This window comes from Haliotis rubra, unplaced genomic scaffold (assembly GCF_003918875.1).
Source record: "Haliotis rubra isolate DU_JTF1 unplaced genomic scaffold, ASM391887v1 Scf80, whole genome shotgun sequence".
In the NCBI taxonomy this organism is placed as follows: domain Eukaryota; kingdom Metazoa; phylum Mollusca; class Gastropoda; order Lepetellida; family Haliotidae; genus Haliotis; species Haliotis rubra.
Genome location: NW_025767524.1, coordinates 1841435 through 1862558, shown reverse-complemented (window position 1 = coordinate 1862558; position 21124 = coordinate 1841435). Strand labels below are relative to the sequence as shown.

Sequence of the window (21124 nt, the reverse complement as noted above, 5' to 3'; positions counted from 1 at the left end):
CTCACACACATACACACGCATGCACGTCGTCATATGAGCGAAATATTCTCAAGCACGACGTTAAACCCAATTTCACCTCACCTCACCTGAAGGGTCCAAGACCTCATGGCATTCAGATGGTTTCTTTTGCATTTAAGAGTTGAGGAATAAATAAGAAAGCATAAAACTTTATGTATAACATCTGTTTATTGTATTTGGCAACTTATAATGATGTGATAAAATTTAGTTTTATGTTTTCATGTATAGTATTGTGATGATATTGTACAAACATATTTATTGTGTCAAAGTATTCCCCCTCTCTCAATTATAGAGAGGCACAAAAAGATTAAGAAACTGGAAACAAAAGATAGGCCAATAGAGGGCCAACAAGTAAAACTGAATTTCCACACACTCCAAGCACAGACTTGAGATGTGCAGGTGGGCCATGGAATGCAAATATTTTAAGTCACTGACTGAAATGTTTTAATGTTTTTTTTCACTTTCAGTTTTAATAGTTTCTTTAGGTTTTCAGTAGATAACTTTAAACCATTGAGTGTATTTTATTAGTAGGTCTGCTCAGAACACTGTTTCAGGTGACTTCTAATTTGTGTCTGTCCATGTTACCGGGTATGTATGTCACATGGGCCATGTGCTCACAACAGTAATATATGTACGTTACAATAAGCTAGACTTGTATAGGCGTTACTTACTGTAGTTTATGTATTTTGTCTGCAAGTAATCAGTAAATAAAGATCTGTAAGGACATACATGTACCCACACCCATAGTGTCATTATCAGGATTATAATATTGTTGGGTTATGGTGAGCTGTGGAGCCATTTACTATGAATATAGGCAGCTATAGCCCTGACATGCATCACACCAAGAACATAATATGATTGCACATGGGAAAGCATGAACTATAACTTTCAGTATTAAATGGAGTGAACTGTCAAGTGTTTTTATTATCCAGTTATCAATTTCTCACCATTCTTTGCCTTATATACTACCTATCAAAAGTTTAGACTCACTAGTGTATATATAGCCACTTACTTCAAGCAACTGTTCTAAACAAAATTTTGCAAAATATTCCATACTGTTTAAAGGTGCTGTTTATACATGAACTGATGTATTGTAAAACAAATTCATAACGTTGAAAAGATTATTGTCATGCGCTCAATAAATGATCAAACTCGGTTAAAAATGGCAAATTCTTATCAAAACTTTACACCAAAATGCAGCTGTTCACATGCACGATATTTGCATATACTTTTCAGTAGTTTGATGCATGATCCTCGTGCAATTAATCTGCATAAGGTTTGCAGTTGTTTCCCCCAAGTTGGTGGAGAAATTCATCTTTGTTGTAACCATATATACATACATAACATATAGTGAATGTTTTAAGAGAGTCTAAACTTTTGATGTACTTTTTTATGCATTATATGAAATATTTTATTGTGGTATTATGTTATGTTTACATGGCAGCTATTTTATGCATGCAATATGCCTACTGTTTTCCATCCTTATGTAAGACATATATATGCAGGATTACAGAAGTTAATATATTATGTTATATATTATTAGTTGTTTTATGGTTGTACTGATGAAGACAAAGTTTCCTTGGTATTTGATGTTTCAGTTCAGATGCTTGTACCCTGATATCATGGAAGTGAAAGAAGTTGAAATACTAAAGTTACTGTCACGAAAGTTTCTTATGTAGTCACTGATATAGGTTCCCAAGGCAAGGGAGATAACTGTATGAAACTCCGCTTAATGTGAGGAGTGTGTTTGAGTATGGTTTTACACTGATTTCAACAATATTCCAGTAATATCACGGCTGTACAAGAAAAGGACTTCACACATAGTAAGGATTTGAACCTGGATTGTCAGTGTGATGAGTGAACACTTTAACCATTAGGCCACCCCACCTTATAGGATGTCAAAATGGCCAATGGTCATACAAGTTTCAGATCCATGAACAATACATACATTCCAACCAATGTGTATTCAGTATATTGACCCCTTGACAGTATCTTGTCAAAATTGGGATCGGGTGGTCGGTTGTGACTTATTGTGTCATCATTGGATCCTAACTTAGTAAATGGTATTTTCTTTCGCCTTGTATAGGTATAGATGTATAACATGTAAAACAACAAACTGACAAAGTGATTTTCAGAAGTATTGTTTTCAGTAGTTAATGAATTAGTCTTTGTGTAGCATTTAGATTGACTGAGTTTGGTTTTACGCTGCTTTTTTGCAATATTCCAGCAACATCACGGCGGGGGGACACCAGAAATGGGCTTCACACATTGTACCCATGTGGGGATTCGAACCCGGGTCTCGGCATGACCACTGGGCTACTGTAGCATTTAGAAGTTGGATCTGTAGCTGAGTACAAGCTAGTCTGAACATCTTTGTTACGAATGTAGCAACATTCTGGTGTAGATATTGACAGTGTTACCAAGCAATTGTTGATCAGTTGTGGATGAAAGTCATTGGTTGGGTACTGTCTGTTGTTTCTCCCCAATATATTCAGGTCAAACTATAAACTGAGACCGAGATGCATGTCCACCAATGGGTAGTGAAGGGTGGGGTGGCACACCTGTTATAGGACACCTGTATTACCGAATGTATTTAACCATACCCTGTTGGTAATAAACAAGTCATATGTTACCTGATGTTTGTATTTGAATAATGTTTTAATCTGAGGTTTACATGATATACAGCTTTTCCATGACAGATGGCGGGTCACAATTGATATTCAGCAACCCATGCTTGTTGTAAGAGGTGACAAATGGGATCGGGTGGTCAGGCTCGCTGACTTGGTTGACATGTAACTATATCCCAATTGCGTAGATCAATGCTCATGCTGTTGATCACTTGATTGTCTGGTCCAGACCTCGACTATTTACAGACTGCCGCCATATAGTTGGAATATTGCTGAGCGTGGCGTTAAACAACAAACCAACATTCATGTTACAGATCTTTCTGTGCCATTAATCTTGAACTAAACATTTGAGCATAAATTGGGGTAAGTCCGGGAGTTTTCTACAGGACAGATAGTATGTTAAAATGAACAGGTAGTCAACAAGATAAGTTTTTTCAGAAATGAATGCTCTACCATAATCTTTGTAAGGAACATTGTACTTTCATTGCCTATCTTCAATGTTGTCTGTCTTAGATGTTATTTGTGACATATCAGAGGCATGTTACACAAGAGAGTGGACGTGTGACTGAAGGAGTTCCTTGTCATGAAAAAGCAAAAAATAAATGATGTCTTCGTCCCTCCAAAACTGAAATCCTATACTTACATCCTACATGGAGGTCCTGCTCCTGCTAAGGTTCCCAGTGAACACAATGAAGAAATGCAAAACTATGGCCATGGTCTGTTTTTATCCCCCTCAACGCATTTTGCAGGGGGTATTAAAATGGACTCCATCTGTCGCGTGCATGCGTTCGATGGTCCATCCGTGCGTCCGTCCATCCGTGCACGTCTTTTCCGGAGCAGAACACTAAAACCGTTCACTATTTCTTCACCAAACTTGGCACATAGATAGATCTGGTGGTGTACCGGTGCCTTTTGGTAGTTTTGGAATTCTGAATAAAATGTTTTTGGCATTTCCATGGCAACAAGTTTGACTTAGCCTGAAATTGGTGGTTGTGCTCTTTTCCGGAGCTGAACTTTAAAAACCTTTCAATACTCTCCTTCCACTTTTCTATATACACACCTAAATATTTGACATAATCATAACTCGTAGACATAATCATGAAGAGTATTTTGCCATTGCGGGGGATATTGATGACTTTGTCTCCTTGTTGTAACTGACACGTGACAGTCCACTGCAATCTATAAATCTAAATCACCCTTCAATGATCTGCCAACTGATCAAAGATGACTAACACTTGTAATTGCCGTAGGTTTATGAACTACAGCTAAGTGTATCAGTATCAGTACTATCACAGGCACTGATAAGTGTATAAGGTGCTAACAAGTGTACCACAGCCACTTCCTTGCGTATCACAGGCACTGATAAGTGTATAAGGTGCTAACAAGTGTACCACAGCCACTTACTTGCGTATCACAGGCACTGATAAGTGTATAAGGTGCTAACAAGTGTACCACAGCCACTTACTTGCATATCACAGGCACTGATAAGTGTATAAGGTGCTAACAAGTGTACCACAGCCACTTACTTGCATATCACAGGCACTGATAAGTGTATCAGGTGCTAACAAGTGTACCACAGCCACTTACTTGCGTATCACAAGCACTGATAAGTGTATAAGGTGCTAACAAGTGTACCACAGCCACTTACTTGCATATCACAGGCACTGATAAGTGTATCAGGTGCTAACAAGTGTACCACAGCCACTTACTTGCGTATCACAAGCACTGATAAGTGTATAAGGTGCTAACAAGTGTACCACAGCCACTTACTTGCATATCACAGGCACTGATAAGTGTATAAGGTGCTAACAAGTGTACCACAGCCACTTACTTGCGTATCACAGGCACTGATAAGTGTATAAGGTGCTAACAAGGCACTGATAAGTGTACCACAGCCACTTACTTGCGTATCACAGGCACTGATAAGTGTATAAGGTGCTAACAAGTGTACCACAGCCACTTACTTGCGTATCACAGGCACTGATAAGTGTATAAGGTGCTAACAAGTGTACCACAGCCACTTCCTTGCGTATCACAGGCACTGATAAGTGTATAAGGTGCTAACAAGTGTACCATAGCCACTTCCTTGCGCGTATCACAGGCACTGATAAGTGTATAAGGTGCTAACAAGTGTACCACACAGCCATTTACTTGCTTCATCATCAGGCACTGATAAGTGTATAAGGTGCTAACAAGTGTACCACAGCCACTTACTTGCGTATCACAGGCACTGATAAGTGTATAAGGTGCTAACAAGTGTACCACAGCCACTTACTTGCGTATCACAGGCACTGATAAGTGTATAAGGTGCTAACAAGTGTACCACAGCCACTTACTTGCGTATCACAGGCACTGATAAGTGTATAAGGTGCTATTAAGTGTACCACAGCCACTTACTTGCATATCACAAGCACTGATAAGTGTATCAGGTGCTAATAAGTGTACCACAGGCACTTACTTGCGTATCACAGGCACTGATAAGTGTATAAGGTGCTAACAAGTGTACCACAGCCACTTACTTGCGTATCACAGGCACTGATAAGTGTATAAGGTGCTAACAAGTGTACCACAGCCACTTACTTGCGTATCACAGGCACTGATAAGTGTATAAGGTGCTATTAAGTGTACCACAGGCACTTACTTGCGTATCACAGGCACTGATAAGTGTATAAGGTGCTATTAAGTGTACCACAGCCACTTACTTGCATATGACAAGCACTGATAAGTGTATCAGGTGCTAATAAGTGTACCACAGGCACTTACTTGCGTATCACAAGCACTGATAAGTGTATAAGGTGCTAGTAAGTGTACCACAGGCACTTACTTGCGTATCACAAGCACTGATAAGTGTATAAGGTGCTAGTAAGTGTACCACAGGCACTTACTTGCGTATCACAAGCACTGATAAGTGTATAAGGTGCTAGTAAGTGTACCACAGGCACTTACTTGCGTATCACAAGCACTGATAAGTGTATAAGGTGCTAATTGGTGTACCATTGGCACTGACAAGTGTATCAGGTTCTGATTAGTGTATCACAGGCACTGATAAGTGTATCAGGTTCTGATTAGTGTATCACAGGCACTGATAAGTGTATCAGGTGCTAATTAGTGTATCACAGGCACTGATAAGTGTATCAGGTGCTGATTAGTGTATCACAGGCACTGATAAGTGTATCAGGTGTTAATTAGTGTATCACAGGCACTGATAAGTGTTTCACAGGCACTGATAAGTGTATCACAGGTACTGATAAGTGTATCACAGGCACTGATAAGTGTATCAGGGGCTAATTAGTGTACCACAGGCACTGATAAGTGTATCAGGTGCTAATTAGTGTACCACAGGCACTGATTAGCGTATCACAGGTTATGAAAACCGAAATCAGAACTGTATAAGAATTTACTTCATACATAATTTCATTAACAAAATACAATTTGCTACAGACAACAGCATTGCAACTGACAGAAAGAAGACAAGCAATCAGGGGCACATTTAGATACATATATTATCAGGAATCTTCATGTACATGAATGAACTATACTACACAACTCCTGATAGGGATACTCCCATCTCATACTGAGACTTGACAGACTTGACATATCAATGTAAAATTTGTATTCACTTGGCATAATTGGATACAATTCGTACACCATATCCAAACCAGTTTATTGTTTAGATTTTATCTCCAAACTGAATACTCAGAATATCCCTATCAAAAATTGAGTGGTATATATTGGGATCACTGATTTGTAATACTTGGACCAGCTTCTACATTCCAATACTTGATTACACATCGTGGTAGATGGTTAGACATGGACACTTGCAATAAATAATTAGTAAAAGTTCATAAGTATTTGTAACAAAATGTTTTGTATGGAAAAAAAACATACCATTCTGATGTCACATGATATATAAGATCTGGAGGTCTATGTGATAACCATTAAAGGGCAAGTTTACACGAAATTTAACCTTTTTGTCTTGCATTTTTTCATCATAAAAGGTGTTTGTGAAGTAGTTTTGTAGCCAGAATAGTACATTTATCAGAAGTAACTAATTTATTTTTTGCGTTATATTGATTCAAATTTTCCAAATTAACCAAGAGTTCTGTCCATAATAAACACACCATGGCTTATGTCCCTTGGAAATGACGTCATTGGTGCCCGACTGATAAACAAATGACCTTGTTAGAACTTATTAGACCCATTTCACGTGGTGCAGGTATATGTGTGGTTCTTGTGTCTCGATGCACAGGCTACTGTTTTCATCCAGCTGTTGCCTGGTCGTCAGCTGGCTATGTGCACTTTGATATCAATACCATATCCAAATACGAAGATAAATGCAACTTGCAGTTTTGAATTCTGTTTTAAATTCGTTTTCTCTATGATACCATCCACTCATTGTAGATCAAATATACTGAAAATTACATGCATTGTAAATCTCGCTAGTTTTGACACATTACTAAATCACCATTCACTGCGTTTTGCGTAATTTATAGTATGTCTTAATTCAAATGTCAAATTTTACTGGGAGAATTGAATTTAAAAGAAAAACAAACGTATCATTGTCATCAGCGGTAGTTTTGTTGTTGTTGTTTGATCGAATCACCAATGCTCGTTCTGAAATATTGTTGATGAACCAAGAATCGCTGAGAATGTTTTGGAAAATAAGCAAACACAATTAATGTCAAAGTGAATTTTCAGCCATATTGCCGACTGTTTATAAAATCATGTCACACGTATGTCGGTTATGTTTCGACCATAAAATCAATTGTATAATTCAACACCATCATCCTTACATGAATCCCTGAATTCCTCATACAGTTCAAAATAAACTGACAAATGGACTCTGTCACGAATACAAAGTGTTTCAGTGAAATCTAACGAAATATATCAGATGACGCGCTGGGAAAGGACCACTAGTTTGAAATGTAAACAAAGCCAATCTCAGATTTTACACTGTGTATCCGTTCGCCTATTTGTTGCAAACACTTGCTCATTAGTTTTAGAACATGCATGGGAAAGGTATCGTAGCAAGCGATAGTTAAATAAAGTAGGTGTATTCCCATGATTTCCCAAATTCATCACAACATATTACAGTTTCTGAAAGCGTGACGCCATGACTTACGCAAACTCTCGCACACGGACGATGGTACTTCTCCTAATTTCAGACTATTTCGCTTGGGCACAAAGAAAATAAAAATAAAATAACAACCAGCAGACTGTCAGAATGTTTCGGACTACTTACATGTCACATTTATGCATACACGTTGCTTGAAACAACAAAAGTTTCCTCCGAAAAATCTGGCATACTTGTCTCAATGAACACGCCATTTTGAAAAAGTCACTTCCCGGTAGTGATGTCATAGGGACGTCAACATTGTTATACATATTTGGTATTTTCATTGAGGTGAGGTTATGAATGAAAATACACACGATCAATCCGTCCTGCTGCTTACATTTTCTGTTCTTATGCTTCTTTCGTATTTTCACAAACGTTTTCACGTGATTAATTACAGTATTATTATCTTTTGATTTGGGACTAGACAGGAGACCAGTCTAAAATCAAGTGGCACCAATTACGTCATAATCAAAGGGCAGTAACTCTGGCCTGTTTAGCTCTGCAAACAAAGGCCTCATAATGCTTAACATTTCAGCACTTATTTTGAGAGTTATACTTTCATTGTAAGAAAAATGAGTGTACATTTTCAAACATTGATATTAACTAATTAAAAAAATTCACTTTGATTCACATAAGAATAAATGTGATTTATTCCTGTACACTTCCCCTTTAAGATATATGTAAACAAAATTGTAACAGATTGTTTTGATCATGGCGAATTTTAGAAGCCATTGTCATAAAACGCAGTTCACATGTATTGTATATATTTTGACAACTGTCTATGGTAGGTTTTCATTGTACAGGAAGAGCTTTAGGTGAAAGTTACCAATTGCAACAGACCATCTGGACATCATTCATCTACAGACTTCGAAATCTACCACTATCTGCTACTAACAAAGGTCTTATTAATGCTTTAATAGAAATCTACCTGTTAAACAGGTGCAAATGACTACGGATTGACATCTGAATTACTGTGATATTAATTATGTCAAGTCATATTATCTGGTTGGGTAACAATCATGTCATATTATGAGCATGACGAGTATTTGGCACATCAGATACAAATATACATAAATGAGTGAGTGAGTTTAGTTTTACGTCACTTTTAGCAATATCACTGCGGGGGACACCAGAAATGGGCTTCCCACATTGTACCCATGTGGGGAATCGAACCCGGGTCTTTGGTATGACGAGTGAACGTTTTAACCACTTGGCTACACCAATGGCCCTGTACATAAATGATGACTTACACATGTAACTGTATCAGTACATTCAGATGTCATGATCCTGGTTATCAGAATGATCATTGTGTGTAATACCTGACAATACATGGCAGGTCTTCCAATGTGTCCATCATGTTTTAAGGCTATTTTGAGTTTTAAAATAGTAATATTTACGTAGTTTTGAAATATCTCGCCAGCTTTACCTTACTGTCTATTGCTTACAAAATGCTAAATGAAATCACATAATACTGTATAAAAGTGTGAGCATTAACTCTAGTTGAACACAAAACAGTTGATAGCAACCTCCTGTTGTTAGTGGGCTACATGAGTTAGTTTGGTTTTACGCTGCCTTTAGCAATATTCCAGCAATATCAAGGCAGGGGACACCAGAAATGGGTTCACACATGTGGGGAATCGAACCTTTGTCTTCAGCAAATGCCTTAACCACTAGGCCACCCCATAGCCCCTGGGCTACATAAGGCACAGGTAAACAATGCAATTGTCAACAAACATCATGTTATGTATCAACGCATGAGATAGGTTTATCGTCAGTCTTATTAAAATCTGATCTTACTGCTTAGTGTTGCACGCAGATCTAAGAACATACCACTTCAAAAGATGAAGTTGACATCAGCCAATCAGAGAGCATCTTTCTCATGTTTTAATGCCCTAGTTTATCCCATTAACATGAGAGATAGATGATGATTTTGATGGAATCGGTCATCCAGCCTTAACTAGTTTCAACTGTTTCTGTTAACATTTTCAAGTGTGCACCTTTAGAAAACGGATTGAGTATTTCACTTTCACATTCTCATAAACAATGTTTTGACTGGCTGAGCAAAATGTCACTCTGGCATGCGTCACGGGATGTTCTCAGATTTGTCTGCAGCAGTAGTGAACACGAAGATGTGATTTTACTGACAGATGTAATGTGACTGACTGATATGTCCTGTCACCTCTATTACTACTGTCACAATCTTTTCATTTAAAAATAATGTCATATGACCGGGGATAGTAATGTACGTAGCGCCGTGAGCAGGCAATGTGCCTGGATATGAGCACCATATAAGCAGACTATTACTATTACTATTTAAAAATTAAAACACCTACTAGAAAAAGTAGTTGTTAAATGTGTGACATTTGCAAGTTTAATGCCATGAAGCATATTATGATTGAGTGCTTAAATATAAATATAATATTACTTATGATATATAGTGATACATAAGTATCACATGCATAATATCATGATCGCAAAATGACATCACAAAGAATGTTGTTGAAAACAAGATTATAGACATATCATGGTTCATATCATCATAAAAGATGTCATGACACATATAGTATAAACGTATTACCATAAAAAAATCTATGAAAATCCTATGCCATAAATATAGTATCACAAAATATGTTTGCACTAATGCTCTCAAGCCTCCAATACAATCAAGTCAATCTGTTTAGCACATAAGATGAAGTATGGTGAAGGTCCTCTCTTATCAGAACATCGATGAACAAATTTGTGTGACAAGATGAATTAACCTGTTCCCACTTTTCCCCAAAATACCTTGCTGTCATGTTCTAATGTTCTAATGATGTTTTAAGTCCAAAACATTAACATGTTGAAAAAGACATACAATTGTAATTTATATGAACCCTTTAAATAAAATCATAAGAATTACCACACACTGATTTGTTATATTAAAGTGTGCAAGTAAGTGAGTTCTGTGGAAAGTGCTAAGCAGTGCAGGTATCAAACATCTAAAGGAAATCCCCATGGATCAAAAGAAGTTGCATTTATGCCTCATTCACCAGGTACCAGCAATACTACCAGACCTGACCTCATTATACCATGTACATACGAATCAAAATGCATAACGAATTCTTAACAGGCAACAATAATACTTTCCATACAACTAGACTCAGTTGTGGTTCATAGTGGAAAAAAGCTTCAAAAAGCAAACTATTTCCACTGATTTTGCAGCTGAGATCATGAAACACAAAATGACACTTTCAATAAACAGTCACTGCCAGGACAAATACACTTAGCAGTTAATTAATGGCAATGTTTATAAATCAGTTGACATGAATTTTAACTTCTATACTCTTTCGATGTGACATTTCGCTACAGGTGCTAGTACCAATCATTGGCTTAATGATAAAAGTACTAACACCTGCACTAAAATGTTTCACTGAGGAATAAAGATGAAAAGTATCAGTCCACTCTGGGTTTTTTCATACTAAAGTTTCTAAAATGCCACTTTAAGACATTGCGAAGTCCAGCTGTTTCAATAGTTGGTGGGTGGCCAAGAATTATTAATCTCAGTAACCACACACCTGATACCATTCTGTACATCAGTCAACCCTACCTGTACAGGTAAACCACACACCTGATACCATTCTGTACATCAGTCAACCCTACCTGTACAGGTAAACCACACACCTGATACCATTCTGTACATCAGTCAACCCTACCTGTACAGGTAAACCACACACCTGATACCATTCTGTACATCAGTCAACCCCACCTGTACAGGTAAACCACACACCTGATACCATTCTGTACATCAGTCAACCCTACCTGTACAGGTAAACCACACACCTGATACCATTCTGTACATCAGTCAACCCTACCTGTACAGGTAAACCACACACCTGATACCATTCTGTACATCAGTCAACCCTACCTGTACAGGTAAACCACACACCTGATACCATTCTGTACATCAGTCAACCTTACCTGTACAGGTAAAAACAGTCCTGATACCATTCTGTACATCAGTCAACCCCACCTGTACAGGTAAACCACACACCTGATACCATTCTGTACATCAGTCAACCCCACCTGTACAGGTAAACCACACACCTGATACCATTCTGTACATCAGTCAACCCTACCTGTACAGGTAAACCACACACCTGATACCATTCTGTACATCAGTCAACCCTACCTGTACAGGTAAACCACACACCTGATACCATTCTGTACATCAGTCAACCCCACCTGTACAGGTAAACCACACACCTGATACCATTCTGTACATCAGTCAACCCTACCTGTACAGGTAAACCACACACCTGATACCATTCTGTACATCAGTCAACCCTACCTGTACAGGTAAACCACACACCTGATACCATTCTGTACATCAGTCAACCCTACCTGTACAGGTAAACCACACACCTGATACCATTCTGTACATCAGTCAACCCTACCTGTACAGGTAAACCACACATCTGATACCATTCTGTACATCAGTCAACCCTACCTGTACAGGTAAACCACACACCTGATACCATTCTGTACATCAGTCAACCCTACCTGTACAGGTAAACCACACACACCTGATACCATTCTGTACATCAGTCAACCCCTCACCTGTACAGGTAAACCACACACCTGATACCATTCTGTACATCAGTCAACCCCACCTGTACAGGTAAACCACACACCTGATACCATTCTGTACATCAGTCAACCCCACCTGTACAGGTAAACCACACATCTGATAATTCTGTACCAGTAAACCACACCCTGATACCTGTACATCAGTCAACCCTACCTGTACAGGTAAACCACACATCTGATACATTCTGTGCATCAGTCAACCCCTACCTGTACAGGTAAACCACACACCTGATACCATTCTGTACATCAGTCAACCCTACCTGTACAGGTAAACCACACATCTGATACCATTCTGTACATCAGTCAACCCCACCTGTACAGGTAAACCACACACCTGATACCATTCTGTACATCAGTCAACCCCACCTGTACAGGTAAACCACACACCTGATACCATTCTGTACATCAGTCAACCCCACCTGTACAGGTAAACCACACACCTGATACCATTCTGTACATCAGTCAACCCCACCTGTACAGGTAAACCACACATCTGATACCATTCTGTACATCAGTCAACCCCACCTGTACAGGTAAACCACACACCTGATACCATTCTGTACATCAGTCAGCCCCACCTGTACGGGTAAACCACACACTGATACCATTCTGCACATCAGTCAGTCCTACCTGTACCCACACACCTGATACCATTCTGTACATCAGTCAACCCCACCTGTACAGGTAAACCACACACCTGATACCATTCTGTACATCAGTCAACCCCACCTGTACAGGTAAACCACACACCTGATACCATTCTGTACATCAGTCAACCCTACCTGTACAGAGAAACAAACCACACGCCTGATGCCATTCTGTACATCAACCCCACCTGTACAGGTAAAACCACACATCTGATGCCATTCTGTACATCAGTCAACCCTACCTGTACAGGTAAACCACACACCTGATACCATTCTGTACATCAGTCAACCCTACCTGTACAGGTAAACCACACACCTGATACCATTCTGTACATCAGTCAACCCCACCTGTACAGGTAAACCACACATCTGATACCATTCTGTACATCAGTCAACCCCACCTGTACAGGTAAACCACACATCTGATACATTACCATTCTGTACATCAGTCAACCCCACCTGTACAGGTAAACCACACATCTGATACATTACCATTCTGCAGATCAGTCAACCCTACCTGTACAGATAAACCACACACCTGATACCATTCTGTACATCAGTCAACCCCACCTGTACAGGTAAACCACACATCTGATACATTACCATTCTGCACATCAGTCAACCCTACCTGTACAGATAAACCACACACCTGATACCATTCTGTACATCAGTCAACCCCACCTGTACAGGTAAACCACACATCTGATACATTACCATTCTGCACATCAGTCAACCCTACCTGTACAGATAAACCACACACCTGATACCATTCTGTACATCAGTCAACCCTACCTGTACAGGTAAACCACACATCTGATACATTACCATTCTGCACATCAGTCAACCCTACCTGTACAGGTAAACCACACACCTGATATCATTCTGCAGATCAGTCAACCCTACCTGTACAGATAAACCACACATCTGATACATTACCATTCTGCAGATCAGTCAACCCTACCTGTACAGGTAAACCACACATCTGATACATTACCATTCTGCACATCAGTCAACCCTACCTGTACAGGTAAACCACACATCTGATATCATTCTGCAGATCAGTCAACCCCACCTGTACAGGTAAACCACACACCTGATACCATTCTGCACATCAGTCAACCCTACCTGTATAGGTAAACCACACACCTGATACCATTCTGCACATCAGTCAACAATACCTGTACAGGTAAACCACACATCTGATACATTACCATTCTGCAGATCAGTCAACCCCACCTGTACAGGTAAACCACACACCTGATACCATTCTGCACATCAGTCAACCCTACCTGTACAGGTAAACCACACATCTGATACATTACCATTCTGCAGATCAGTCAACCCCACCTGTACAGGTAAACCACACACCTGATACCATTCTGCACATCAGTCAACCCTACCTGTACAGGTAAACCACACATCTGATACCATTCTGCACATCAGTCAACCCTACCTGTACAGGTAAACCACACATCTGATACATTACCATTCTGCAGATCAGTCAACCCTACCTGTACAGATAAACCACACACCTGATACCATTCTGCAGATCAGTCAACCCTACCTGTACAGGTAAACCACACATCTGATACATTACCATTCTGCTCATCAGTTAACAATACCTGTACAGGTAAACCACACATCTGATACATTACCATTCTGCAGATCAGGCAAACCTACTTGTACAGATAAACCACACACCTGATATCGTTCAGCACATCAGTACACCCTACCTGTATGGATAAACACGCCTGTTGCCATTCTGCACATCAGTCAACAATACCTGTACAGATAAACGACACATGGTGCCTTTATGGACATCAGTCAGGCTTACCTGTGCAGGTAAGACACACCTCACACCAGGTTTCAATATTTTTATGCAAATACACACAGCAGGTTACACACCTTTACAAGTACACACAGTACAAAACGTACACACTAGTACCTTCAGTAAGACAAAATTGTTAACATGATAAATAATAAACAACAAACATGTTAAATATTATGTAAAATAACCAAAATATGCACAACGTAAAAAGAGAATATATGAAGAGTTATTTCTGTATGAAAATTCTGAAAAATTGAACTGACATACAGAACTGCCTTTATTTGATGCATACCGAAAACCAGTCTTAGAGAATCTACAGTCTGATGCATTAAAATAGGATGGATGGCAGTGGAATATGTGACATAACGTTGAATATACCATGAGTGGTTGAATAGGGTTTGAAGCCAACATCAAGATGGCCATGGTGATCTACACATAGTGATGATGTTCAGAGTGACACTGAGGTTTATTTTGGGCAATAAACATAATAAGTTTAATCACTCTTCCTTATTGTGTCATGATGAAAGGCTTCTAAATAAAAGTAATATTGCCTGTCATGCAATTACCTGAAGCATTATAAAGTTTGACTGGCACAATTAGACAGTGCTAGCATGGCCAGCAAGTTTGTTTGTTGTGTTACACAACACTTAAGAATATTCTACATACCCGGTATATTTAGCTTGGACCAAACAATCTGGCAATCAATAATATCATGAGCATCAATACTGCAGAGCAATAACTGACATCGTCTTAAAAAAATATCCAACATGACCAATGGACTGATCACACTGATGGTCAAGAGTGAGTGAGTTTTGCCTAACATGTTAGTTGCCCTTTCCACACAGAGAAACATTTGACTTTTGCAACATGAACACAAGAAAAGGAAATCCAGATTTAAAAGGAAAACAGACACAAAACAGCCAGCTCTAGACAATCTAGACAAAGTGAGTGAGTGAGTTTAATTTTACTCCGTTCTTAGCAACTATCCCGGCAGGGGACACCAGAAATGGGCTTCATACATTTTGCCCATGTGGGGAATCGAACCTGGGTCTTCAGTGTGACGAGCGAACGCCCCTCTAGACAAAGGCTTGCATGTCCAACTGATGTAAAGTTGTTGATGACACTAATGGAAATGTATATGCATTGTACACCATGTTATCACCTTATGAGTTTCCTTCTGTGGCAGTGTCATAATGTGTAGATTTTCTAAAACTGGTTTGACAGGATTACAAATGATAGAATGTAGTCAACAAAGAGTAGTTTGTGCGATATGTCACATCAAAATTAACAATTTGTGCTATATAAGGCAAAAAATATGTACTATTTTCAGCAATGTATTAAAGCCCTCATTTTAGATTTTGTTTTTAATCCATTATGCACATGGTGCTGCATTAGCTCCCCAAAATTCAATTCAAAATAGTGTTTGTCATGGGCCTGGTACCATGACTACCGAAAACACATTTTTCAATCATGGAACAAAGTAAATATCAAACAATTAGTGGATGCAGGTTAATCACCACTACATTCAGTAAAGTCATGTCATTAGTATAAAAAAATATATATAATAATACACCACCTTCCATTCCGCAAACATTTGTACCAGTAATTAAATATGATACAATGAATTAGTGCTTGAGACTTTAAGATACACACAGGAAATACATAAAACAGAAGTGCATAATCATGAGTCTTCTAATTTGCCCAATAAACACAAATGACCACCAAATTATCCATCCCTTTGCAATAATTGAATATTTGGGAGAGGGTTCCTAAGTTGGATAACTTGTGCCCAATCCATTTCATTTTTAGAATAAAATATGTATAAAACAATAATTGAACCTCGATATGACTCCAAAGATGTACAGACGTCGATCCACCTGTTGATGATACTCAGGCAACAAAGGAGTTCATTATGCCATTATACATCTTCAACATCCAACGCAGACACGGGTGGATGCCACTGATAACATATCACATGGAGCCATCCTGGAAGGGAGAGACATCTAGAAAATCCCTATGGCTTTATGATGGTCATGTCTGTCTAGGAGACATGCTCGTAACACCAAAATTAGCAGCTATAGTTTATACGGTCACAACCAGACTCACAGTAAATAAGTCCTTTTACAAAGTACAATCACACAGAAAGCAACCACATATTCTGTAGCTGCTAATTTTGGCATTATAAGTCGCCATTCTAGCCATATCACACTCTGGAACTGGGAATCACCATGATCACACACTCTAATCATCAGGGGTACCGGAAATGAAGCTCATTTGGGAAGAATTTCTACCTGGTATTAGGATGCAAGAAGGCTATCCTAGTTGTTAATACATATTATTACACACATACTAGATCAGGAATAATAACTAGACTAAATGACTATTTTCTGTCCCTCTCAAAAAGCTAAACGTTATCAGGACTAAATGGAGACATATGATTATAATAATTACAAAAATATTTTTCATGAATCATAAGAATGGTAATCGCTGTGGATTAAGCAGCCCTCAGTTTGATTTCTTGACATCTCCATTTGACGAAGGGGGTCTATGATTACCAGTGAGGAAAGGACCCCAATATATCTGCCGTGTGTATCTGATGACAACCTGCTCCGAGATAATGCACCCCACAAACCACAAAGGGGCATATTCCAGTGTAATCAGTCCCATAAAATCTCCATGAAACAGTGTGTAATCCCAAGGGCAGGCATCAAACTTTTTCAATATATATCCAGTGCTAAATTCCCAAATGTACGTCCACATTGTATAAATGAGTGCCCTCCCTACAAGGGGTACTCTGTCCTTCAAGCGGAGATACAGCAGCTCTATCATCATCGTAGACAAGCCGTAGATTGGAAAAGACCAGACACTTGTGTTACCTGGGAACTTCCAATTAAAGTTGACAACAAATTCCCATATTGCTGTGAACATGACCTCTATTGCATAGCCATGGATGGCGTAAATATAGAATCTACCTAGTGTTGAAAGGGGTATACTGGTTTCTGGCACTTTGCTCTCCATTTTGTCTGGAAGAAATGAAATGAAATAATCAATATTTCCATAAAACATCCAAGTCAAAATGGCCACAAAAAAGTCAAAATGGCCACAAACCCCTAGTCAAGATGGCCACACAAAAATGTCAAAATGGCCATAGAAAAAGTCAAAATGGCCATACATTATTTTGATATTTTTTTAATACTCCTTACATTTTCCCATGTGGTATTATTTGATATCAAGGTGTAAAAATGACAAAAGAAGTTATATCAGACAAAACTGGATGTTTATTACACATCAACAAATCATATTTTCAACAAATAACAATGGAAAATAACATCTAAAAGTATTAATTAAAGGTCACATGCAACGTAAAACACAACTTTGCAGATTCTGATACCTTTCGGTATGGATGTACCGAAACAAAGCGTCAAAAATGCTAATTCAACTTATAAAGTTGAAAATAGCGCGATGAAAAACCCGTGAGCGAATGTCGGGTTCAAGCGTTTCACTAATTTTCCCGGACTTTTCTGGGGAATCACGAGGTTTTCAACAGCTGGGCTGCGCGCTCATAGCCGTCGCGCAGTGAAATAGGTTAATGCATAACTTGGAAGCAGGCTGTCTGGTGAATACTTTCGGGGAAAGGCTTTGGTGTGAGCTATTTTCATAATGTTTTGTTGATATCTCACAGAAGCGAGAGCTTTTTATATGTTATGACAGTAAATAAACTGTTTATATAATTTCATTTGTCTATTTCACCACCGTTCTTCTTGCGAGTCACTTTCTCAGTTCGATGCTTAAAATCAATGTCATTATTTAAGGCGTATACAGAATTTCTAACTGTGATATAGATATGTACGCTGTCACAGACAAAACTCAATGTCTTGTTTTATTGACACCTGTGTGTCTGCCTGCCTGTCTGCTAATGACAATATTCAATACACAACTGCGATCACTGACCACATGCAATTTGAACTTAACACCAATCAGGCTATACACCATAAACAAAGCGCATTGATTTATGGCCCCAAGTTCAGGTCTCTGTCTCATTATGTAATTACACAGCCAGGCAGGTGGGTGATACTTGAACACATGACGTATTATGATGTCTGTTGATTGCTAAAATGTTATACACAAAAATGAGCATGTATTTACACAACCCAACATCTCTATATATACACACAACAATGAGCCGTGAAGGCGGCATCTGCTAATGAACCAGCCGTTACACTTGAGTGCACACCCACCCGCTCTGACTGGGTTCGGTATCCCGGCTGCTTCGTTTCGAGGGAGGTAAACCCAAGTACAAAATATTGCACTTTTGATTTGCGATTATACGCTTATAATTTTGTTTATTTGTTTTTTCATAATCAGCAATGCATATTATATGTCATGAAGAAGTGATAATTGTGTTTTAATTATGTTTGATTTTTTGGTTGCATGTGACCTTTAAGAAAACATTGCGAGAATAATTAAACAGCCCAAAGTATTACATAAGAAACAACACACACTCGGATCTATAATTCCAATTTTACTGAGATTAGTAATTACTTCCATTAAAGCCCGTTTACTTCTTAGTGCCAGATCATTAACACAATTTTTCATTTTAAACACCCAAATATTTATAAATATTAACTGTTGTTATTGGCTCATCATTCAAAACACACTTTTCCTTTCTCGCTAGGCGACCTCCCCTTCTGAAAACAACAATTTTTGTCTTACCTAAATTAATTTTCAAGCCCGAGTATTCAGAGAAATTACACAAAATATTAAGTTGATTTTGTAACCCAGGAATTGTATCAGACACGAGAATGATGTCGTCTGCAAACATAAGTAATAAAATTTCTAATAAGTCAGGCAAATAACTGTATACCATATTTTGATAACTCATCTGATAATTCACAATCTCAAAGAATCAATTAAGAGAGCATTTCAAGAACAATACTCATTAATATGAAAACAAAATAATGTATGGCCATTTTGACATTTTGGTATGGCCATTTTGACTGGGGGTTGTGGCCATTTTGACATTTTTGTGTGGCCATTTTGACTAGGGTCAGTGCACAGGCGATCGATGCATGGGATATGCCCCTTATACTACTATAGTTCCTATAGTAGTATATAGTTCCTATAGTAGTATATAGTTCCCATAGTAGTATAAGGGGCGTATCCCATGCATCGATCGCTATACACGCATCTACTACTATAGTTCCTATAGTAGTATAAGGGGTGTATCCCATGCATCAATCGCCTGTGGGTCAGCGTGTCCATTTTTTCGTGTGGCCATTTTGACCTGTTCCCGTAAATAAGAGATCTTGAATGTTTCAAACAATATCACATTCATTTACCTGGAATAACCGACCTAGTGGGAAACAGCTATATGTATAATAGGTTCTTCTATCCCCTTCTTTCGATATGTTCTATGGGTCCCTGCCTGGCTCTCGGCATTAATGGGTACAACAAGGACTGGTTGGTTCGGAGTCAGTATAATGTGTCTGAGTGGGGTACTCATGCTTCACTGTGGCATGTTATCTCAGTGGGCTAGCACTATAAAACCAGCTTAAGTCTGGGCTAGTACAAGCAGCCGCACATACACATACACGCGCATGCACGTCGTCATATGAGCGAAATATTCTCAAGCACGACGTAAAACCCAATTTCACCTCACCTATATGTTCTATGAGTTGTCAGACCATGTAATGAGACAATCAAACTGCCTGTTGGGTTTTTTTTGTTTTTCCTATCAGTGACATGTCTAGACTCATGATAGACTCAGTCACATGATCACAAATTATCTTCATTGTGGCCATGCATTGACATATTTTCTATTGTGATCGCTGAGCGGTAAATATACAGTAATACTATGCAAATAAAGATTCAGTATTTTCTGTCAATGACGTATTTCATTACTAACACAAGATTAGGAAACAGGTTCTACAAATTCAAGTACAAAATCACCCTTAACACTAAAACATAATATCTCAGCGACAGTCATCAATAATATAAGAATTATGTAAGCTTTAGACCACTCACTTCCAATCATATATTTCATATTTGGTGCACATACAAAAATTCTGTCTGGTCGGCTGAATCTGCAAAGCAAGGAAGAGAGAAAAATAGACCGAGTCCAAAGAGACTACACAACCCTGACAAATCAGCGTGTGAGAAATCAAGGCTCATAATACGCTTTATGTAAAGCAATGCACTCGGCATATTATTGTTGACTGAAGACATTATCATGATACCTTTCGATGTATGTTTTCTACGATTA

At 38.6% G+C, this 21124-nt stretch overlaps 1 long non-coding RNA gene across 7 annotated transcripts; it reads right to left on the bottom strand.

The window, feature by feature from the left end:
• Window positions 1–12224: 12224 nt before the first annotated feature.
• LOC124261525 lies at window positions 12225–14397 on the bottom strand. Of its 7 annotated transcripts, XR_006894351.1 has the most exons (4): window positions 14271–14397; window positions 13494–14159; window positions 13064–13169; window positions 12228–12300 (listed from the first exon to the last, which is right to left on the bottom strand). It is a non-coding gene; the product is annotated as an uncharacterized LOC124261525 (long non-coding RNA). The 7 variants fall into 7 exon arrangements; XR_006894346.1 differs by having other exon boundaries at window positions 12225–12268; window positions 13032–13169; window positions 13494–14397; XR_006894345.1 differs by having other exon boundaries at window positions 13494–14397.
• Between the last annotated feature and the right edge of the window lie 6727 nt (window positions 14398–21124).